This window comes from Molothrus aeneus, chromosome 1 (genome assembly GCF_037042795.1).
Source record: "Molothrus aeneus isolate 106 chromosome 1, BPBGC_Maene_1.0, whole genome shotgun sequence".
NCBI lineage: Eukaryota > Metazoa > Chordata > Aves > Passeriformes > Icteridae > Molothrus > Molothrus aeneus.
The window spans coordinates 15,554,854-15,577,441 of record NC_089646.1 but is presented as its reverse complement, the minus strand read 5'-3'; the positions used below and the strand labels follow the sequence as shown (position 1 = coordinate 15,577,441).

The window sequence follows — 22,588 nt, the reverse complement described above, 5'->3', positions numbered from 1 at the left end:
GCAAAAAGCAGTTGTGATCACTCCACTTCCTGGCATGTAAAAGTTCAGCATCTTTAAAGCAACGAATACTTCATGCTGCTAAAGGCTTTGGAGTAACTAATTTAAGTGGAAACTGAGCAGTTCCTTACTTAAAATGTGCTCCAGATCATGTTTGTAAACATTCTAAAATATAATTGATGCATCTGATTTTCAGTATTTCTCATGTATTTCAGGGAGACAGTAAAGTGTCAAAATTGGTGTGAAATTGATTTGTTTTGGAGAAGGAGAACAGACTGGCTTGAAGGAATGCCTCTCTAGACCTCAGTGCTTGGTATTAACGCTGAAGCTTATGTACTAGGAATGCCATAGACTTAAATTACAATAAGGAGACAACAGATGAGGAGATGGCAGAAAAATGAGTCAGAGAAAGGAGGTAGTCTAAGAAAACCAAATCAAATTTACCTTGTAATAATGAATTATTGAATGTATGGGGTTTGTTTTTTTTTTGAAGAGGTGGTTAAGAACTGTAATCTGCATAATGGAATGTTTGTTCTAAAGGAAAAAACTGCTCTTGTTATGAAGTCAGAACATGCAAATGTCTCTGAGTCTGAAGAAATGTTTCAAAAATTCATTTTGAGGACTTGGAAGACAATCTAACAAGTGTGTGTGTGGAAATCTGTTCCATAGTACTATTAGGTTAGCAGGAGACATTGGTTTACATGATAATAAAATATTGCTTTCATGAGTATTGCTACTCAACAAGACTGAGAACATTTTAATTTGGTTTTGCAGCCCTTTCAGATGTCCTACATAATTGATGCCCCTGCCAAAGGAGCTAAGAGAGGCATTGTAATGGAACCATCTCTGATGTCACATTTTAGTTGTTAAGGAGCTATTAAATAATGAAACCTTTAAACCTAAGATCATATTTCATTTTGGCTAAAATTGGCATTTATTTAATTACAGTTGTGTTCCATTTTTAGGGGGTTTTTGGGAAAATTTTGAAAGTTGCAATTGTTGCTTGCAATCTGCTTCCTCAGATAAACAACTGTGCAGGCAACTGACTGCAAGTCTCATTAGACATTCAGGATGTGTTAGGATGGATGACTGTGACTTGAATGAATGGCATCTGCTTTACAGGTATAAAAGGAATCTTCTCTTTGCCAGCTCTATCTTACTCAACTTTGCTGAAGTTATTTCAGTGTACAGTCAGGTGTGCACAGGGATCTGGGTGAAACCTGGTCTGTTTATCACTGGGATACCACTCTCATACTGCCTAGAACATGTAGGAATTGCAGCACTTGTTAAAAACTGGATTTGTGGGATGAGCTAGTTCATGCAGCTAGTGCTTGGCTTTAATTCTGGTGTATCTAATTGATATGTAGAAGGAATTCAAGCTGCAGATTAAGGAGTGAGTGTGCCTGTGAGGGCTCAAGCAATGCAATTTGCCCTCTGAACTCATGACTGAAGCTCCAGCTCTAGTCTGTGTTTCTGGGCACTGTTTCTGTCCCGGGGCACTCTGTCAGGAGGTTCCCATGCTGGTGCTTGCACACTGGCCCCTGTCAGAGGTTGCTCTCTCAGAGGGAGTGCAAATAGCACAGCCCCAGCTTCTGACCAAGGCCTGGCTGAGCAGAGCTGTGCAAGTGCAGCTTAGAAGTCCTGAGATAACATAAACACAGCCCACTTGGGGCTGCCAGCTGGCTGACACATGGAGTGGGTGTTTCACAGCACATACTCTCTAAACTGCAAGGAGGATACTGAAGACATGAGTTGATTCCTAGATGTGCTGTAAACCCTGAAATTTTAATCTGTTTGTTTGTACTGTGCTGTGAGGGTTAGTTTTTTTAGGGATTTTTTTTTCCTGCTCTTTTTTCACTTCTAAGTAGGGAAATTCATTTAAATTTAGATTGATTTCAACGGTGATGCAAATAGTTAATTTTTGCATTAGAACAGCAACTTACCTGTCTGACAGCCTTTAACACTGTGTTTAGCCCTTCAGTGGCTCATTACTAGCCTTAAAAAACACCTCACTCTTCATTTAAAGCGAAACATGGTTGTCTAAAACTCAATTAAAAAAAAAAAAAAATAAAAGGTATCTGTTGTGTATGTTTCAGAGAAAGCACTTGCCTGCTGCTGGCTGACTGAACACCTGCCCTAGACAGCCAGGTTAGGACTTTCCATGGGGCTGGGGGAAAGCAAGATTCCATCCCTGTAGGGCAGGGTGTGCTGATGTCCCTGTGCTGGTGTCCCTGCTCTGCAGTTTCTCAGGGAGGGCTGTGCTTGCTGGGATGCCGTCCCAGCTGTGTGGTGGAGGAGAGAGAGGAGTGCTGGCTGGGCTTGCCAGCAGTGATAAGGCTCCAGGTGGGGATCACAGCAAACATGCTGAGAGAATCAGCTTTCCCAGGAGTTACATGAGGCAAAGATGTTCTTCTGTCACTTGTTCTGCTGGAAGCTTCCTGCTGCTAACAACTAAATATGCAAATCAAGCTGTGGCTCCTCCAGCCTTCCTGGTGTTCTGACTGATGGTACTTATGGTTCTGTTTTCAAAACTGAATTTGTCAGCACAGACTATTTCACTCTGAAAATGTAAAACCTTACCATAAGTGCTTCTTGTGCTGTAATAAACATACGTAACTTTCATTTACAAGATCTGCACATCATGCTTGCTTTTTCTCCCCACTGTTTAGTCACTCCCCTGCCAACAGCACAGGTATCTTCTGAACAGGTTTATGCAAAACTGGCAAGTTGAATGGTAATGTCATTGCTTCCAGAGAATCCCAGCTATTGTATTCTACATACAGTGTTCACAGCTCTATTACTGACTAACCAGACTGCTCTTGGCTACAATGAAGTGCACCACAGAACTGCTCTGATCTAAGGCTTTGGTTAGAATTTGAGACAGTTATCTTAAACCAAAAGAACCCAAGTCCATAAATAAACTGTTAAGCAATGTAAACTTTTTAACAGCACAGTTAGCAAGGAACTATGCAAACCCCCAGGCCAAGATAATCTTTACTATAATTATGTAGACTACTAAGTGAGAAAAATTCCAGAGCTTCAGAGCTTTGCTCACGAATAAGATTGGATTATTTGTGATGTGATTTTATAAAATAAACAAGGAGACTAAAGGCTTCAGAGGCTACTTAAGGTTTTGCAGAGGGGTAAATGTTAATGCTTAATTGTTTAAAGTATGTGTGAGGTGATACATGGCAAAGTTGTACAAAGTATGCCTTAAGAAATAAACTTATTGTTAGATATGTGCTGAATTTCTTTACCCATATAGCTGTGTTTCCATCAGGTCACTTTAGTAATCCATTCAAAATAGCCTTTAAATGTTCAATGAGCTTTTGCTACTTGTTCTGCTAGATAACATATATTGCTAAATATTTTTTTGCTTTTCAAAATAGCCTTTAAATGTTCAATGAGCTTTTGCTACTTGTTCTGCTAGATAACATATATTGCTAAATACTTTTTCTTTGCTGTATTCTAATTGTGGTAATAAAGTGAGCATTGCTATGACTTTTTTTGTTCTGCTTTGGTACTATTAACACATTTCTGTTCTGATCCCATTTATCCCATTTAATTCTTCCCCTAAGCCAGCTGTGCCAACAGAAGCACTAGGAAGAATACAACTAGAAAAAAATGCTCCCCACAATATGGGTGTTGGAGGAGAGAGATAGCTGAGGTGCTCTGCCATGGAGTTGATGGACTTCATCCTAATGGCTTGTCCTGCCTGGTCTTTGAGACAGCCAGCCCCAAAGAGCCACAGAGAAACAGCCAGAACTCTGGAGATCACAGGAAATTGTAGCTTCCTTCTGGGGTGCTTTAAGAGTGGATTGTACCTCCTCCATTTCTGAGAGGGGAGAAACAAGTTCCATCTTTTGGGGACACCTTATCTAGGGAACATCCTCAAGACTCTCTTATCTTCTTTTTTGTTTGTTTGCTTGTTTGTTTGTGCTAGGTGTTTGTCCAGTTGAGATAAAGCACTATGCACACTTCTGATACAGGAATTTATACTTCTGATACAGGAATTTGTACTTGTTCAGATAAATCTGTGTAATGCTCCATACCCAGATACAGAAGGCATCACACAAAGAAACAGCAGCAAATGGTGATCTTGTATGGGAAGGCCCCTTTTGTGCCTTTTCCCTTTTACATCTCTTATACTGGAGCTTCCTGCAAAACAGACCTGTCCTGGAGTCTCTGCATCAGCATGGATCCCTCTGTAAGCTTTATTTTACTTCACTAAGTCTCTGACTCAAAGTCCCTACAGAGCTTAGAAATTTGAGTGATGGGAGCCAAAGACTTACACTAAAATGGGTGTTTTGTAGAAAAAAAATCCATTCCTTAGACAAATAATCTAAAAAATTGCTCCAGTGAGTTAATATGAATCTCAGTGCTTTTTTAACCTTTTGTTTATGCTCACCAGACCCCTGTGAAATTGAACAGCTCCCTTTATCTTGAATGATGGACTGGGAGCTGGGTTCTGGGGCTGCCTGCCACGTTCTCACCCCCATGTGCCAGCTCCCCCTTGCCCTGCTCTGCTCTCCTGACCCCGCACTGACTCATCTGTGTTTGATACCTATGAGAGCAGTTGAATTATTTTTATGGTTGCTGGTCTGAAATGAGTCAGTGCAGGGTCAAATGTTGTGGAGCAGGGAAGGGAGAGGAGTGGGAATCTGGCAGGCAGCAGCAGCTGGCTGAGATTGCCATGCAGCCACGGACCAACCCTGGTGACTTTGCCAAGGTCACACAAGCTTCTGTCAGCAGGAAATTGAAACCTCTCTGTGTTATACAGGGTGCTGACCACAGGTCTGTCAAATGCAGTAACTGGCAGGAAGTGGCTTTGGATTTATTCTACTTGAATTTATTGTTTGTTTGCAAATACTGATGTATGAATTAATAGTTGCTTTCTAGTGTATGCCAAAATCCAAACATACTGAGCTAGTCATAACTGTAGATTTTCAGGTGTAAGCTGGGTGCATTCCACAAGGAATTCATAATTAACTTGAGCTAGCTTTCCCTTAGAAATGTGATTTTTGTTACAGGTAGTGATCTGTCAACTACAGCACATTTCTGTGTAAGGACTACTGCCCTTTAGTAAAGATAGCTCAAGAGTTAGTGCCTGAAACAAATCATTGCATGGTATTATATTGCCATTTTGGTAACAAAATCAGTTGGTCACATTTTCCTGATAACTCACACAATCTGCAGCTGATGCTTTATCAGTAGCCTAATACTTTATTTAGAGTTTAGAATGGAGCATTTCACCAATTCTGTGCACACAAATTGCTGGATGCACACAAATTGCTGAATGTACAGCATTTTGAGCTATGTACATTATGAAAGCAATGCTGAAAGAAGGGGTATGAGGGCTTAGGTCATGTATTCTGGCATGGATTTCTATGCTCTATTTTCCTTAGAATTCATTTGGGAGGAAAGAAATGAAGAAACTTTTCTGAGTGAAGATTTTGGAGCTCTGTGCTGGTTATAAATCTGTCTGTGTGGCTTCTGTCTTTTTAAAGTTTCTTTAGAAAGAGGACTAGCCAAAAAATATTCTGGATGTGTTTGTGTGTAACATATGTGCATTTTCTTTGCACAATACACTACACTTAATTCAATTTGAAGGGCTTTCTTCTAGCTGTGACAAATCTTGTCAACCTACCACTTGTCTTAATTTCTATGTCTGGTTATGGTTTTTTGTTTTATTTATTTGAGGTTTTTTTAACTTCTTGGGATCAAAGAAAGCTTGTTGCAGGTGGGTTTTTTGGTTTGGTTTGGTTTTGTTTTTTCAGAAGGATAATACTGAAGAAACCCTATCTCCAGCAATCTAATCTGTTGTCTGGTGTTCTTCTAGGAACAAATGCATCATATGGATTTTTATGTAGGAGGCTTTTTAGACTTTTAAAGGTTGGGTGTTAGCCACAAGGTTCATGTGACATGACAAATGTGGAACATCTGCGTACTGCTGCACATCGCTGTTTTGAAAGTCATTTCCCTCACCACATGCATTGAATTAAACAAGAATTTAGAGAAAAAATAGTTGGAAGGACACATTTTGTCAAATACAATGGGAAGGATCTGTTGTGAAGCTGTTGGAGCTCACTCACACAGTTCTCCAGTCACTAATTCAGGGCTCTGGTGTGCTCTGTGCCTCAGCTCTCCCTTCCTTGGAGCTGGGAGAGTGGACTTGTGCTTTCCTAGTTGGTGGTTTTCTGGATAGAAATTAGAGTTGAGCATAAGGCTAAACTCTAAAGGGATTTCTAATAAACTAAAGGGATTTCTCAGTGTAGTTTCTTGTTTGAGGGATGTTTGGGCTGCATGTGAGGTAAGTAGGTGGCTGAGTTGGCTTCCTTGTATTGCAAACAAAGTGTGGCCAAGTGTGGCCAAATAAAGTGTGCTCAAAGCAGGAGCTCTCATATTAAAACATGAATCTTATCCATAACTCTGCCTGAAGTGATCTAACTTGGTGACCAATATCCCTGTGAATCCTGAGTGCTTCTGTTTGTCTCCATGCTAGAGCTGCAGTGAGAGTTCTTGCTTATAAAATAAATGTGATAAAGAGAACAAAAGCAATTCTTGTGGGTAAGATTTGACCTGGAGCATTGTGGGCCAGAAGCTAGAAGGAAGTCCTTGTTCTCCTAGAGTGATTACCAAATTGCAGGAAGGGTGCTCTGTACTTTGGTGCTATCACCTTGCTCTGACAGAGGGGCTGCCAGTTTTAGAGTGCAGGATAGAGTATATCCAAAAATCCAAGTCAGGACCCAGGTGACAGCTGAAGCTGAGGAAGAACTCAAGTGTTGGTGTGGTAGAAAGCTCACTGCTGTGCAGAAGACAAGTGGCAGATATTAATACTTGTCTTCCTAGTGACTTGCAGGTATCTCAGAAGTGGTCTGAAACTGTAGGTTTGAACACATCATTAAGTAGTGGGGTTTTTGAGTCATTTAAAGCTATATTTGAGATATTTTTATTACAGATAAGGGTTTATTGAGTTCTGATACTCACAGCTAGAAACCAATATTAACAATTTGGTCCTCACTTCCTAGTTTATCTTCACAGACTCAAGTCTGGGACTGCAAATGTAAAGGATCTCCTCTGGTTGATCTGAATTTAGTTTCAAACATTTGCCTCTGAGATGACTTCTGAATACTTCATTCATACATTATGATGGCTGCTTTCATGCTGTGCTTAACTCTTTCTGAATTTAATATTTCTGAGGCTTTTAAAATCTTGTTCAAAAGATGGTTTATTAAAGCTCCTTCTCTGGAGTGCAGGTGAGAGCTCTTGTTCCAACAGAGACGCATATGCCAGACTTGGGAAAGCTTGCTCATGTTGAAAATATCACTTCACTATCACAAACAGCCTCTGGATGATTCCTTGTTTTTTGAGGATGTTTGAGAAATGGTCTGAAATAAAGGAAGCATCTCTGGGATTTGTTGTCCAGAGGCAGGTGCATAGGGAGTGGGAGAAGTGGCATACATGCCTGAATAGTTTGGGTGTCCATTTCAATTGTTCTGCTCTCTTAGCATTGGCTATGCTCTAATTAAGTAGTTCATGTCATAAAACTATTTAGCTCATAAAAAAATGCTGATTCTTTAATCTTAAAAATTGTGGGGAAAACATTTTTGTTTGAAACAGTTTTTGAAACTAACTTAATTTTTTTGTTTGTGCTTTTTGTTTGGTGTTGGTAGGTTGTGTTTTTACCTTCTTAAAAACTGCTAACCCAAACGAAGCATCTCCTCTCTCACCCCAGACTGCCTGGGCTTAGGGCCATGTCCACATAGCTCTGTGAGCCCTGTGTCTTCAGGGAGTGAGGACTCATGCAGATTCCTATGTTGCATTTCCAGCAGCTTCCATGAATTCAGTGCTGGCTACAGGAAGCACATCTGAGTCAGCCACCCTGTCCAGAGGCACTTGGAGAGTTGTGCAGAATCTGGGGTGGTCTAATTGTGATCTGGCTGATAGAGGACTTGCCCAAGCTGAGTGTTTCAACTTTAAATGTTTTTTAATTTTGCTTTGTAAAAATGTAGTTAGGAAACAATTCTGCACATTCAGAATGCGTAGGTGTTAAATTCAGCTGGGTTCAAAGAAGTTAAATGCAGCTTTGATGTAAATTACTTTATGTAAACACAGCAGGATCTTTACATCCGTTGAACAATTTAAGTTCTGTAGCTTCTTTAACCCATGCTCCAGTTTTCTTAAACAATTGAGAGTATTCCAGGGAGGCCCTTCTGACTTCAGTCTGTTTTATTGCATGAAAATATTCTTCTAAGTTGGGGAAAAAAAATGATAATTTTTCTAAGTCTTCAAAGAGACTTCTGATGTTTTGAGTCTTTATTACACTAGAGGTCAGTGTATGATGGGAGCTTCTGTGCTGTGGTATAGAGTTTCTTGCAGAATCCTATTTCATCAACTTTGAAACCAGATTCTAAGAGAAACTGTAGCCTGTTACTATGGAAAAAACTTCACATTGAAGTGTCTTGTGACTTTCTTGGCTAAAGGACTTTTTTGAGCTTCCTACTTTTAACTTTCCTTGCCTAGCAAATATAAGGCAAATAGCAGTAAGAGTACTTTGATGTGGTGTCAGCAGGAATGTGCACAGTCAGTGGCTCCAGTGTGCACCTCAAACATTCATCTTTCACTGCAATGCCATGACTTTTTGGTGCATAATTCTGTATGCCAGGGTATTTACAGGAATCATCCTTACTTTGTGCACTGTACCTCTGAAGGGCATGGGAGGAGAATTGCACATGCATCTATTATTGTTAGAGTAGGTGTCAGCTTCCTGAACACCGAGCTGGTCACTTCCAGGTGGGTGGCTTCACTTTTGGGGGTTGAGGGAAGCACAGTCAAGTGTGATTCTGTCATGGTGCTTGCAGAGATTCTTTCCTCAGCAGCTCTTCTTCAGTTCTCCGGATAAGTAATTTCTTAAACATCTGGAATGTGCAAAAGCAGTTTGTTCCTGCAGACAGCATTGGGCAGGGGCACCAGAGCAGAACTCCAGCAGTGCTGTGTGATGTGAAATGGGAGGGAAATACACTGAAGGAGAGCCCTGCTGCCTGGGGCAGGCTGCATCACAAATGACAATTGAAGTAAGGTGGTGGAAATACCCCACTAGGGTGGATTTGAGCTCTTGGATGTTTTCTGTGAGAACTGACTACAGACAGAAGTGTCTGTGTCCTGTTGCTCTTGTGTAGAGTTCTTCCAAAATGCCTTAGAAAAATAAAATAACATGGGATGTTAAGAGTTTACAGGCTTGCACCAGTGTAGAGTGTAAGTGCAGGCACAGAGCTGAATTTTGCTGGTTTTAAGTGATATTCTGAGTGTTCAAGAGACTTGGACTGATGAACATCTTTGTGGCCTTTCTTTTTGGTGAGGTGGGAGTGGAAGGAGACATATTAAAAGGAAAACCAGCAGTCTGAAAATCTGCTTTGCACCTGGCTGCTGCCCAGTGTGTAGTGTTACATGCCTCTGGAGCGTGAAGAAGGATAACACCTGAGGGAGCTGCTGGACTCTGCTTTAATTGAACTCTCTGTGAGGATTCTTGGCTTCAAAGGAAAGATATTGCACTCTTCTACCTCTTTCCTAAGTTTTTCCAGGCTGCATTTTTCCTTCCTGTGAGAAATGAAAATGTACCAAGGTTTTGCAGAATGTGGCTTTATCAAAACATCTCTGTGGTGTTAGGCTTCATTTGGTTGGGCAAGAGCCTGAAAAGGTGGTGACTTTGAAAAACTGATGTGATATATGTCACCAAGCAAGAAGTAAAGCATCCTAAAAATTGCTTTCCTTTTCCTATCCTTTTCTGCTTGGAGGCATGCAATGCCTTAACTTGTTTCAGTGGAACTGAAACTCACAGACTCATGCAGAGTCTGTTCTGCATGTAGGAGCTCAGGAGCTAGGAGGCTGATCTTGAAGAAAAGAAGGTGGTGTAGGTGTCCTGTAGCCAACCCAGTGAAGAACCTGATGGATCACTGCAGATTCTTGCAGAGCAGCTATCTGTCTGTTGCACATGGTGACATTCTTGGTTCAGCTGTCAAGTGTTAAATCAGTCCAAGTGTTGATGCTCTCTGTACCTAGAAGAAAATTTGTCTAGAAGAAATGTAAGTTTGATTATTCTCTTGGATCAAAAAATGATGGATCTCTGTGGCTAAACAGAGATGATTACCCACTAGCCCCTCTTTCTAGTTGATTATAGGAAGTATCCAGATGATATTTTCATGTCTCTTTACTTCATGATATACTGACTAACTCTGGAATCTGTCTGTTGTGTAATAAAGAGTCTGTGAAAATGGCAAGAATTAGTATTTGGAGTGTCTTTTCCTGCTTTTGTTCTAAACTCTCAAAGTGCAGGGGTTATCAGATGTACAGTTCAAGTGGCTTGCCAGGAATCTCTCAGATGAACTGCAGAGAGAGCACAAAAAGTTGCAGCCAAGGTCAGTCTTGAAAAAGATAAGAATTCAATTGCCAGTCCTCACATTTTGATTTCAATCTCAAATGTTTCCTGATAGGTGCTCTGTATTTGTTAGGTCTTCTGTTTGTATTGTGGTCCTGCCAAAACTTCTCATAAGACTCCTGACACTATCAAAGATCTGTAGCACATAGTGACATAGGCAAATATATGAATATATAAAAAACCCCAAACCACTCTGTCAAGGTATTTCCACTCCCACCAGTTATTCAAGGTTCCTTTAAAAGGACTTCAAAGCTGCAGGCCTTCAAAACTGCAGCACCCTGATCTTCTCTCTTGTTCCAATATGCAAATGTAGCATTTGCCAAAAAAGGGAGGAATTTGCCAAAAAGAAAGGGAGGAATTAATAAAACATAGTAGTGGGGCAGTGGCAGTGTGCACCAGGTTTAATGTGTTCTGTGCATTATAAATGTTCCCTCTTCCCACCTCACAGTTGCTTCCAGGAAGTCTCTGAAATAGTTGACCAAAATGATAGCTGGATTTCAAATCCTTTATTTTCTGTTTCTTTTTTTTAATTTTTTTCTTTTTTTTTTTTTTTTTAAATACTGATACTTAAAGAGGAAGCAGCAGAAGGAATAGCAGAAGTAATCAGGCAACCCTACGGTTAAGTAGCAAGAAGGAATTTGGAACCAAGAATTACGTGATGGTGGAAAAACTTTAGTTTATCTTTCTTCCAGCTATCCATTGTTAACCATCATTTTCTTCACCTTTCCTACCACACTGAAGTGCCCCCTCATTTACCCTTCTAAAGTGCAGGAGTGCTCATTGAAGGAATTGGAGGCTGGAAATGCAAAAACAATAGCATGTGGTTTACCATATTCTTGGAATTTTAAGTGAGTTTCCTCCCTGAAATACAGAGATAAATGTGGATAGATCTTAAAAACTATCTTAGTTCACTTGTTATGAGCAGTTACATAACATTAGGGACAAGACTGATTTGCTGCCTTACCTGTCCCTATGCATTCTAAGGTAGTCTGTGTTTGGGGGGGTCTGCTTGTCTTCCAAAATCAGAATTTTTCCCAACTCAGGCAAAATTTCTGTCTTATCTGTCTTTTCAATGAATTATTTTTGTTTTGACCTCTTCTCTAGATGCTGTTATTAGAGTCTGACATGTTCAGCAGCTGCAGGAAGCAGAGCAGTGACCTGACTGCTCTTGAAAGCTGTTGCTCCAGTCACATAGGATAGCATGACTTCATTTTGTACCTCCTAATAGATTTAAAAAAAAAAAAAAAAGTTGAATAAAGCACTTGTGAAAGTGAAAACAGTATATTTGGCACCTAAACATATGCAGGTGAGCTGAGCCTGAGCTGAGCAAGAGTGAAAATGTTATTTTACTTAAAATACTTCTCCAGTCTGCACTGGAGAACTCTACTCTCTGTGGAAAGAAGCAACTGCAGATGGTACAGAATAGAGTAAGAAGCCCAGAGCAGGTGGATATTTTAAGTTCTTATATGTTCTGGGGATTGGCATCTTTAAGGACAGTGTGGTGCTGGGATAATTCAGCTAGTTTGAAACAATCTAACTTGAACCCTTAATTAACATGAGTATCCACATGGGCTGAATCACCCAGCAAATAATATTACAGGCACAGCCAGAGGTGTTTTGTATTTGCCAAAGAATAAAATAAAACCAGTTGTTGTTCAAGGTGTGGGGATCAGAAATCAGGCCTTGTGGCAGTGTTGTTTGCAGAACTGCTTGATAGGTCAAGTGCTCTGCACTAGGAGAAGTCTTGGGTCTGTCTCCTGGTTGCTGTTGTTCTACAAAGAGCATTGCCTTTTTCAGTTGCATCCAGTGATGTTTAAAATATAGGATTTTGAGGGTAATAGTATTTTGGTGGATGCTTCTGGTTTTGTTATTATCTCCAGTGCTGCTGGACCTTATAGAAAGACTGAATATATAATAATAAAGGCTGCCTGTGAACATATAATAATAAAGGCCTAATATATAATAATAAAGGCTAAGGGGAAGTTCAGTTCTTGTCTGTGTGAATGAACGAGGTAGCAGCTCCAAGCTGCCTCAGCCCTTGCAGTCAATCAGTTCATCCCCTTTGTGCATCTGCCTGCTGCTTCTGAAAGGTTTGCCATAGCCTGGGGTGCACTGTGGTTCTTACCCATGCTTTGTTGTGTTTGTTTCTTGTAGGAGGACTGCCTTTGGACTGGGAGACACCTGGACAAGGTGATGCACTTGTACCTACAGGGTCAGGCCTGGATGGCTGGGATTTAAGGTAAACCTTTGCTGAAAAATACGTACAGATTTGAACCAAGAACTGTGGGTTGTTGTTTGGTTGGTTTTTCTTTTTTCCTTTTTGTTTTTTTTTTTGGAGGTGTTAGTATCAAACATTTCAGGAAGAATCTGTGTGTGCCTTCTAGTTCATATGTATGAAATGCAGTGATATTATAGTTAAGATTCCAGAGTAGCCCATAGGACCTTCAGAAAAGCTGATTGGTATTTAAAAACCTAGGAGATGAATGTTATTGAATGAAGAAGTAGCAATAAGAGTTTCTGAAACTTCTGAGAATTCACTGGGAGGCAGCAGGCAGCTAAGATGGACCTCCTGTTCCAGCCTTTCTATTATTCCTTCTTCCAAATATTGTATAGCAGAGTAGCTTCAACCTTTCTAGATCATGTACAATCCTTCAAATGTAATATTTTAATTAATTACACATCTGTACTTTCATGTTTCCCACTCTTCATGTTACAGACTTTTGATTAAATATTTGCAGTTTATATTTGGTTCAGGATTTTTTCCAGCTCTTAGCTATGGAAAAGCATTTCCCTATGTGAACACAAACCCAGAACAAGAGGGACCTTTTTGTCTGTGGAAGTGCATAGCAAGTTCTGTTGGTCCCACTATGGCAGAGCTTGCAAAATTTCTGCAAAGTGTGGGATTAATCTTGCTTTTGGAGAATTGTGTAATTTTGGTTACTGGAGAGATGTGATTTCTTGGATGTGATCAAGAATGTCTCAGTGGTTTTGAATCAGCAAAATCAGTATGTAGATGATCTATTTTTTAACATTCCATAAAGAGAATTGATGTCTAATTCTGGTTATACTGCCAAGCAAGAGCTGTCATGTTGTTAGTTCTTTTGCCATATGTAGCCTAAGTTTTCTCTCAGGGGTATGGAAGGCACCATTTCAGCTGTTGCTCCAGAATTATGCAAGAGCTGTTTTCCTTGCAACTTGTCATAGCTTCTGAAGTCTGGGAAAACACTGTGGAAAGAGTGGAAGCTTGAATGAAATCATCTTCTGCTGGTTTCACATCTTACTTAAAAAGAAGGGAAGTGAGGGACTGGGAACAGTGACTACTCTTGCATGTGCTAGAAAGCCTGAAAAGTTGTAAGGCCTTGCAGCAGAAAAGCAAAACCTAACCTTGATTGCTGAAGATTTGAGCTTGGAGCATGATCATGGAAAACATGAACTGAATCTTGACAATTCAGGATTAAAGCATATTAATAAAGCTTCCTCCAAAAATGTTAGAGCAAGCTGATCACAGTTATTAGCTGCATGCTTTCTATGCAGAGAATAATTTAATGAAAGTGAGCAGAAGTAGGGTGCTCTTGCAAGACTAATGCAGGTACTTCAAATTATGTGAACAGTCATGGGAATTTAGTTTTTTAAGGGTGATATGGACTTCTTTCAACAAAGATTCAAGTCAAGCCTTCAGAGAATTTCTTGCTGAACTTGTTTATAAGTATATACCATCATAAAATGGTTGTAAGCTTCAGAAGATGATGCTATTAGACGTGTGAATGACTAGTCTGCTGTATTTTTAAAAAAACAGCCACAAAAAAAAGGTTTATTTTAGTAGAGAATTTACAGAACTAGAGTTTGTTAACAGTATGCAATTGACACCCTTGATGTGACATAGCTGGACCATGTCAGATAACTAAGCCATGGGCTGTTTGGATATAGTCTTCAGATGAATGTGTTCATGTTTTTTGCACAGCATCTTGGAATTCTGTGCAGTATTTACTGCACCTGTTACTGCCTTATAATATATTTTCATTAAGCAATTACATGGACTTCAGATTATCTGACTGAAAAATTATGGGAAAAAATTGGTGATTTCTGGAGGTCATGACCAGCTTTCTGCTTCATTGCTGGAGCTGCATATAGGACTGGCCAGTTGACTTTAGAGGCTTTAGGGAAGTGTGCACAATCAGATGAATCACTTATACCCTCTTTTCATTACATTACAATAGAAACAGTTTATGGACAGGTATTTGTTATTTTAATTTATAGTATGCTAACTTTGCTACCATTTATCATGTGCTGTCTGTATTTCATAGCTTCCACAATGTCAACAAAGCCAAGGCTTCATGTGCAAGTTCATGTGCTGTCTTGCTGGACACTTTAACAGCCTTGCTTATATGTGAAAAAACATACAGTGTTCCTTCTAATACTGGTGTATTTTTAATTACATAAATTACAGCCAACCTTTGCTGGCTAATATAGTCTGAAAAACAGTGAGTGGGTTTATTTCTGCCTTCTAGAATAGAACTGGAACATTGGAGATGCCCAGCTCTTGTAAATCCTGTGTCGTGCAGCAGTCCCCTTCAGGTTAATGTTCTTGCTGGCCTGACTGGAAACTTCATCCTCTCCCTTCTGAAAATAAAGGCAAATAGATGTATTTCCCTTTTTTCTAGGATATCAGTAAGATTGTTCCTCTCTATTATGGTTTCAGTTTTCATGGTTTTCATTTTCCAAATGCTTTGTAAGTTGAATTATTAATGCTTGCACCATTTTTAAAAATAGTGCATGCAGTACCTCACAATCAATTGCTGACCCAGCAGTTGAGGATTTTTTTTTTGGCTGTTTTGGGAACAGTTTACTTGAACTTCTGCATTTTACTGTGCCAGGACAATGGTGCTGGACTTCTTGCAAAAGCTGAGCTTACAGGAAATGTCATCCTGTCAAAAGTGGTTTGTTCTTACACAGCATATGATAATGCTTCTCTTAAAATGTATTTGTTTGGCATAAGATCTGTAGTGCCTGGTATTCTCTGTCAGTTATCTTTAATTGTCCTTAAAGCTCTTCCCCTTCTACCTTGTTGGTAAGGATAAGTGTTACACTGTTTTCTCCATAAGTTCCTCCCAGTCTTTGGGATTGCATTTCTTGAAAGCATCCTCAAAACTGATTTTTGGTGTCATGAATTTTATTTAGATCATTGGAAATTTTTAATGAAGATGTCAGCTGAAAAAGAGTGGAATAGGAAGAGTGCAAAAGTGCCTTACTGCTGCATTTTTCTTCAGACTAATAATTATTGGTAAAAAAGAAGCTATGCCTGATATCAGTCCCAAAAGTTAACATGTATCTCTGCACATGGCCTCTGCATGGCTGTCCTTAGCTATTTTTTATGGACAAAACAGTGTCCTGACTATTTGAGAATTGTAAACTTTGGATGAAGCCATTCAGTTCAGTTCTGCCACTGCACTTCTTTCTGTAGTACGGCTTTTGAGGAGCAGCCTGTCCATCTGGGTCATTTGTCCCCGATTTCCATTCACTGAAAGATTTCTTATTTGTTTCTGGGATTTGGATTACTCATACATCTTCCCAAAGCTTTTATTGCAGAAATTGTCAGCTTTAGGAATGTGTTTCCCCCTGAAAGTGTAATAACTCAGGTGTGTTGCTGTAAAGCCACACTGCAAAGCGAGAGAGGATCAAGAAACCTGAGAAGGGATGATTCAATTGTGCTGCTTTTGCTGATTTCTTTGAATTGTGGATTCTGACTTCATCAGTAGCGTCTACAAACCTCGGTGTTTGTGACTTGCAACTGATACCTTTTCTAAAAACAGAAGGAGGCAGGAGAGACAGAGTACTCTGTTTATTTCAACAACCACAAGCAACACTTCCAAAATACACTTGTGGTTGTATCGCAGAGTTATGAATCTTAGGTTATCTGGTGGTGAGTAATGTGGTGAGACAGGAGCCCAATGTGTCCATGCTTTATTTAGAAAAGGTGGCTCTTACCAGAGGCAAGGAGCACCCGTGTTCCCCTCTCTGTGCTTGCTGAACCCCTGAGGACAAATATCAAATCTGCTGACAGTTTATGGTGCCAAGACACAGCACTTCCCTCTCGGGGTCTGACTGCAAATTCTTAAGGATTTTGCAGTATAGAAGGAAACAAATTCCTTTCCCCCTCCAGCTGCTCACCCAAATGCACTTTTTAAGCTGTGCTGTGGCTTCATCAGAGTTAACAATGGGCTATGATATCTCTTGATCAGATAGATTTTTCTTATTTCAACACTATTATCTCACTAGAGAGGATGCTCACAAACAGATTGTAACAGCTTTCCAAATTCTTCAGGCAGAGCCTAGATTGTACCTATTGTTACACCTAGAGAATCCTGGAGATTAAGAAAATATCATCTAATTTTCCTCACTGCAGAGTTAAACCTGTAGAGTCTGGGAGTCTGGGTGTGTGTCTTCAGTAAGATAATAATCTTTTACTGTTCTACCTACTTAAAAATAAAATGGAAGAGCAAATCCTCCCTGGCAAACCAGGGATCAATTTTGGGATTATATACAGTTTGCATTGAAGATAAACTGGGTTAGGAGGCACAAGCTTTGACACAAAATGTGTGGCTTTATTCCCATGGACAGACAATGCAGCAGAACTGGGGATTACTGAAGACTGTGGGACTGTCCTCCCTAAGTTGCCACCTTCTCCTCAATTCAGAGTTCAGGGAATTGTTCCTCCCCATGGCAATAACATCACTGTAATTTGTGTCTGATAGTGAAAGAATAAAGGATTTATTCTCCCAGAAAGAAAGTGTTTGTGTTGGGTTTGGTTTTTTTTTTTTTTTAATGTTGTTGGTGTTTGGTGTTTTTTTTTTTAAGATAAATAAAAACTCCTCTGTGAGTCATTTTAGACTCTCACAGAAACTTGAATGTGCTAAATGGGTAGGTTCCCCTAGCTGAGCCAATGGGGATGGCCAGGCACAGGCAACACTTTTATCCCACTAAAGGGAGGAGGGGTGAATGAGCCAGAAGATATAAGCTGAAACAAAGCCATGCTGTCCTTCTGAGTCATTCTCATACACTGGATGGGTAAGGCTTCCTGCTTCCTGGGACACACAAGTGGGGTCATGATTCTAACAATGGATGCTGGTAAGTCGCTTTTTATTAAATTTGTCTGGGTTTTTTTTTCCTGGGAAGTCTCTCCTTCCCCTCCCTTGCTCCCCCCCCCCCCCCCACCAGCTGAAAAGAAGCTATCTGTAAACTGGGAAGCTGAATTGTTAAATAAGGGAATGCTGAACCCAGACTTTGCACGCTGTGTGCACTTCAGTGTGTGTTATTTCTTGGTGTTATTTCTTGGCTCTTACTCACTGGAGCACATATCCTCTCCTGCAAAGCCTGACCTCAGAATCAAAAGTGTGTCTGTTAATTTTTACTTCTGTCTTCACTGGGACAGAACCTGTGGCCTGGGAAGTGCTTGATGTCTCTCATCCTCTCTTTGATGATAGAGCTGATAGTGTCTGGAAGATACATTCTAGATGTTAGGCTTGTTGTAAAGGGACAGTAATTAACTAATGTATTGTCTGTGGCTTCCTCTGCTCTGTGTTTACAGAAATTTTTTATTGGGGAGGAGGAGGCAGAAACTGCTGTATTTCTGTGGTAGGCAGCTCTGTTGTATGTGCTTGTAGTGAAGGAAGCCTATTTTCTATGAAAAAGCACATGCAGGATTTTTATTTATTTTTTTAAATTAGGTACAAACACTAAATCTTCAACATAGTTTCTTGTGTGATATGGAGAATGAATGTAGAGTGGTTTCTATAAAAGAAACAAGCAATCCCTGTCTTGCTTCTAGAGAGGGGGGTGTGTTTCCATGTCATAACTTGCATCCTTCAAATTCCACAGTAATAAAAGACCTTGGATTTTAATGGCTATGGATAGGGCATAAAGCAGCAGTGATTGTGCTGTGGCAGCATGCTCTCGGCTGCTCTTTCTCCATACCAGCTGCAAGCATGCCTGCTGCATTTTTAACAGCTCTGTTGAACTTTTGTCAGCAGTTGGTTCAGCTACTTTTTTTTCACCACAATGCAGAAGTATAATGTGACTACTGTAATATTCTACAAGCTCTATTCAAAATTATAAACTTAGGCAGATCTTGCTGGTCTGTTTTATCTACTTGTAACATGCTGAGTTTACTCCATGCTAATGAAATGCTCATGTATCTGAATTGATTCAGTTGGGCATTTTCTAGGTCCTAAAGAGAAAAATGGCTGTGCCTTTGTATAGCTCTTTGACTTTACTGAGACTTCCAGAAGGTGACCCAGCTGGGTTATTCATGCACAATTTAAAGGAGACAGCAAACCAGTGCAGTTCACCCACCCACACTTAATTGAAGTTGTTTTGTTATTGTCTTTGTAGGCAACTAGTGATTCTTTTTCTGTTCAAGGTATGTTACATGCTTTGCAAATCAGTTAAAACACAGGCCCTTTAACAGAGATGATAAAATTTAACACAAGTGTGAAGATGAATAAGATGGTGTATGGCTGACAATTTTCCATTAAGTGCAAGCTGATGATTTTTATTTTAGCCCTTCCATTAGAGCAGTTTCTAGAGGCCCTTAAAGCAGTTTGCAAAGCAGGAATTGGCAATCCTCTTCTACCCTTGCTTGAATAAGAAGGGTGGATGCCTAGATGTAGATGTCCTGCCCAGTATTTTGGGAGGATGCCCCGGCAATGTTCAGAATTTACGTGCTTGTGGGAGGTAGAGATACAGACTTTGCCCACAAGACACTTCTTGCCCTTTGAAGTATCAGAGTTCCCGTACTGCAGTGGAGTAATTGATGTTTTGGGATGTGATGTTTTGGAAAGACTGGTGTGATGTTAATAATAGATGTTTGAAAAAATACCTTTTATTTGCATATACCTACATGCTTGCATTGTGCACTGTTTCTTTGCACTGTGAGGTGAACCATGAACATAATACTGCTCACCTATGTTTTGTTGGATCCAAACCTGCTTTTTTTTCTCAGAACAATGTCACTGCACTGGTTTCTCAGTAATTACTATGCTCTTGTAGTCCTGGTGGTAATTTTCAGTTATACCAACTTATATGGTTAGTAAATATATATTTTGGAAGCTTTTAATGCTGCGAGAATTCTTAAATTATAGTTCTCAACTTCTTTGTGGGGAAATGGTTCTAACTACCTGAAAGGAAACATTGTAATTCAAGGATTTATAACAGGGTATCCTAGTACTTCTCAAGTATATTTAGGTTACAGAAAAAATATGCAAGCAATTCAGTGCCTTATGCCTTAATCTGGGACATGGATAGTGCTCCATGAAGTTTATCTGCTTAGTTTCATCCACCTTTTAAAGCTGTGCTTGCTGCTCTTGGAACTGTTTGCTTATTTCGAATTATGTGTTTGCTTTATAAGTCAGGGCTGATAACTTATTTTTTATGAGCATCAAATACTTAAGCTGTTTTTTAAGAGAACAGAACTTTCTTCCTCAAGGTAGTTGTAAGAATACTTGTGTATCTGTTTCAGAATTTGTTTAATTCAGGGTTTGCTTCTGCTGTGTTTGCCTTAGCAGCTTCTAATTTCTGCCAGGAGGAGGACTGAAAATGTTTTGGACGGGGGGAATAAAAGGGAGAGCTGCAAGACAGGGTTGACAGTATAATTGGATTTGAAGCAGCTACAGGCTGGGACTGTTGCAACAGCTGATTTGATCCTTCTGAGTTTCAAGAGCTATTTATGGTAGATTAGCTGTATCAAAGCTCTACTGTTCCAACCATAAAAGGCTGGTCCTATGTGAAGTTGCCACACTGCATTTGGCTTAGTCCTCACAGGTTGGAGAGCCTATAGCTTTTTATGTGGATAAATCCAGTGATGGATGGAAATACTAAAGGCAGATCAAGGAATAACACTGTTGAGGACTTCAGATGGCAGCGAACTCTTAAAAGGAGATTTTCACTAATAAATTTTTTGCTCTGATGTTTGGAATCAGCACTTGGATATAGCTCCTGCATATTTACTGCATTTGGTGAACGCATGCTTTTAGGAAAGCGCTGTTCTAAATTTATCTGACTTATCTGAATCATCTTGACTGCACATGTACTTGCCAGCCATGCATGTTGATATTTGGTAACTTTTGTGAAGTCACTTTTCTGTTTTCTAAGTGGGTGAGTGTTAGGTTCTTGGGAAAAGAATCTTAGCTGACGCGAGAAACTTCTTTAAAACAAGAATAATGAAGTACTTGGCCAGAGAGACCTACAGGCGTTATCAGTAACTATTTTGAGAAGACTTTGACCCCTTTTGCTGCATCTGTACCTTCTTTCTGTCCTCTTTGTGTAAAGACAGACAAGTGGATTTTTTACAGGATTCTGAAGTAAGTAGCACCTCACTGGGGCAGCTTGCACCCCGTTGCTCCAGCCAGTTGTTTGTGAATATTCACAGCACTGTCAGGTTCAAATGCAAGTGGGTTTATTCCAGCCTGTGCATGCCAGTCCTTCAGCCTTCCTTAAGGCATTTTGTCTTTTTATTCTCGTGGTTTTGCTTAGAAGATGAGTTCATTCTGCTATGAATGGAAAGTCCTGTTGCTGGTTGGTTTGTGTGATGTGTTTCTCTTTTCTTTTTAGGTTTTATTATGTTAACCTTAGCCATAGTACTGCAAATGGCTATAAGAACACTTCTTTAATAACAAAACTTTCAGTGGTATTTTTCTCTTGTGTTTAAGAAGTTCTATAAATACATGGGAGTACTGTTGCATTGGATGACTGTGCTCTATTTTGAGACTTGGAGCATTCTGAGGAAGACTTGCTCCAACTTTCCATTCTCTTAATTTTAAACATTACCAGGACAATGCAGGTAGAAGAGGTAGAAGTTACTGGCACTGTTTTACCTTCTTCCCCAGCAGGAATATCTTTGCTCACAGTTCATTTGTTTCAGAAAATTTGCAGCATTGTCAGGTTGAAATGTGAGTGGGTTTATTCCAGCCTGCTTAAATGGGGGGAGCGTAAAAGACAGGGGGGTTGAAAGGTGAGTTTCCTTGCTTCAGGGATATTCCAGGTGTTGTATTTTAATCACCAGAAACACAAGAATAATGTCCTTGACCAAAAACCCAAAAAAAAAAAAATTCTGCTTCTCAATTTCCCTTTCAGGAACTAGCAATTTAAGGCCACCTTCCATTTTATTAGGATTATAAATCTGTATTTCTCTCAAATGGATCTAGAATTTTTATTCTGAATTATATAAACCTTTGTTTTAGCCTGGAGAATACCAGAAGACAGAACATGTCTGGAGCATTACTATTTTAAAACCACTTTGAGTTTAGTGATAGGAATATTGTATTGGAACAAACTCCCCCATATAGTGACTCTTTCTCCCACAAACTTTGTTAGATATATATTTAAATAATCACCTGTGTCTGCATATTTTATAGGAGTTTGACTCCTTCTACCTGCAGAAGCAGTGAGGCTTAGGAAGAAACTGCCTGATAAAAATACTCCTTCAGACATCTTCTTAATCTTTGTATTGTATAACAGATTTGTGCTTCAGTCTGGTACTGAGTTTAAGTGTTTTTACATTGCTTCCACTAAAATGAGTATTTTTGATAAGCATCCTTTTTTGTATGATCTGATTTTCTTTTCCTTTCCTAATTATATTTTAAAAAGCAAGTTGTTGTAAATTGCTCCACCATTTTAAAACACCCATTGTGTTCCTGTAAACCTGCTAGAAGGTGTCAATGCCTTAAAGTCTTAAAACAGACCACAGAGACTTCAGATATGGAAGTTAGACACCACAGAGTGTGCAGTAGCTCTTAACTTGAATTTAAGACTTGAGTGCACTAAGGGTGAAATGAAGGAAAGAGTTTGATTGATGGAAAGTAACAATATCAGCTTCTCTTTGTGCAGCAAAGGTTTAAACTTGTTAGAACAGGTAAATTTACTTCCCTATCTCAATTTAAAGGTTAATTCTGCCTCTCCTATGTTGTTTTGTCTTGATTGCATTGCTAAATGACATTTTTGGCAAAAATTTCCAGTAGGAAGGAGGATTTCAGATTTTCTCTGAGCTTTATTCAGCAGGACTCTAGCTGTGCACTTAACATTTCTTCACTAAATTCTTTGTATTTGATACTTTTTATGGGATGAAGGTAGGGGGGGCATAAAGCAGTTTTAATCTGTCTCTAA

General features: G+C 39.6%; 1 long non-coding RNA gene across 1 annotated transcript in view; it reads left to right on the top strand.

The window, feature by feature from the left end:
- LOC136557739 (uncharacterized) overlaps positions 1 to 22,588 on the top strand; it is a 69,455-nt gene that overhangs the window by 15,723 nt on the left and 31,144 nt on the right. The window contains exon 2 of the long non-coding RNA XR_010783789.1: positions 12,587 to 12,671. This is a non-coding gene — a long non-coding RNA (uncharacterized lncRNA). The remainder of the gene's footprint in view (positions 1 to 12,586; positions 12,672 to 22,588) is intronic.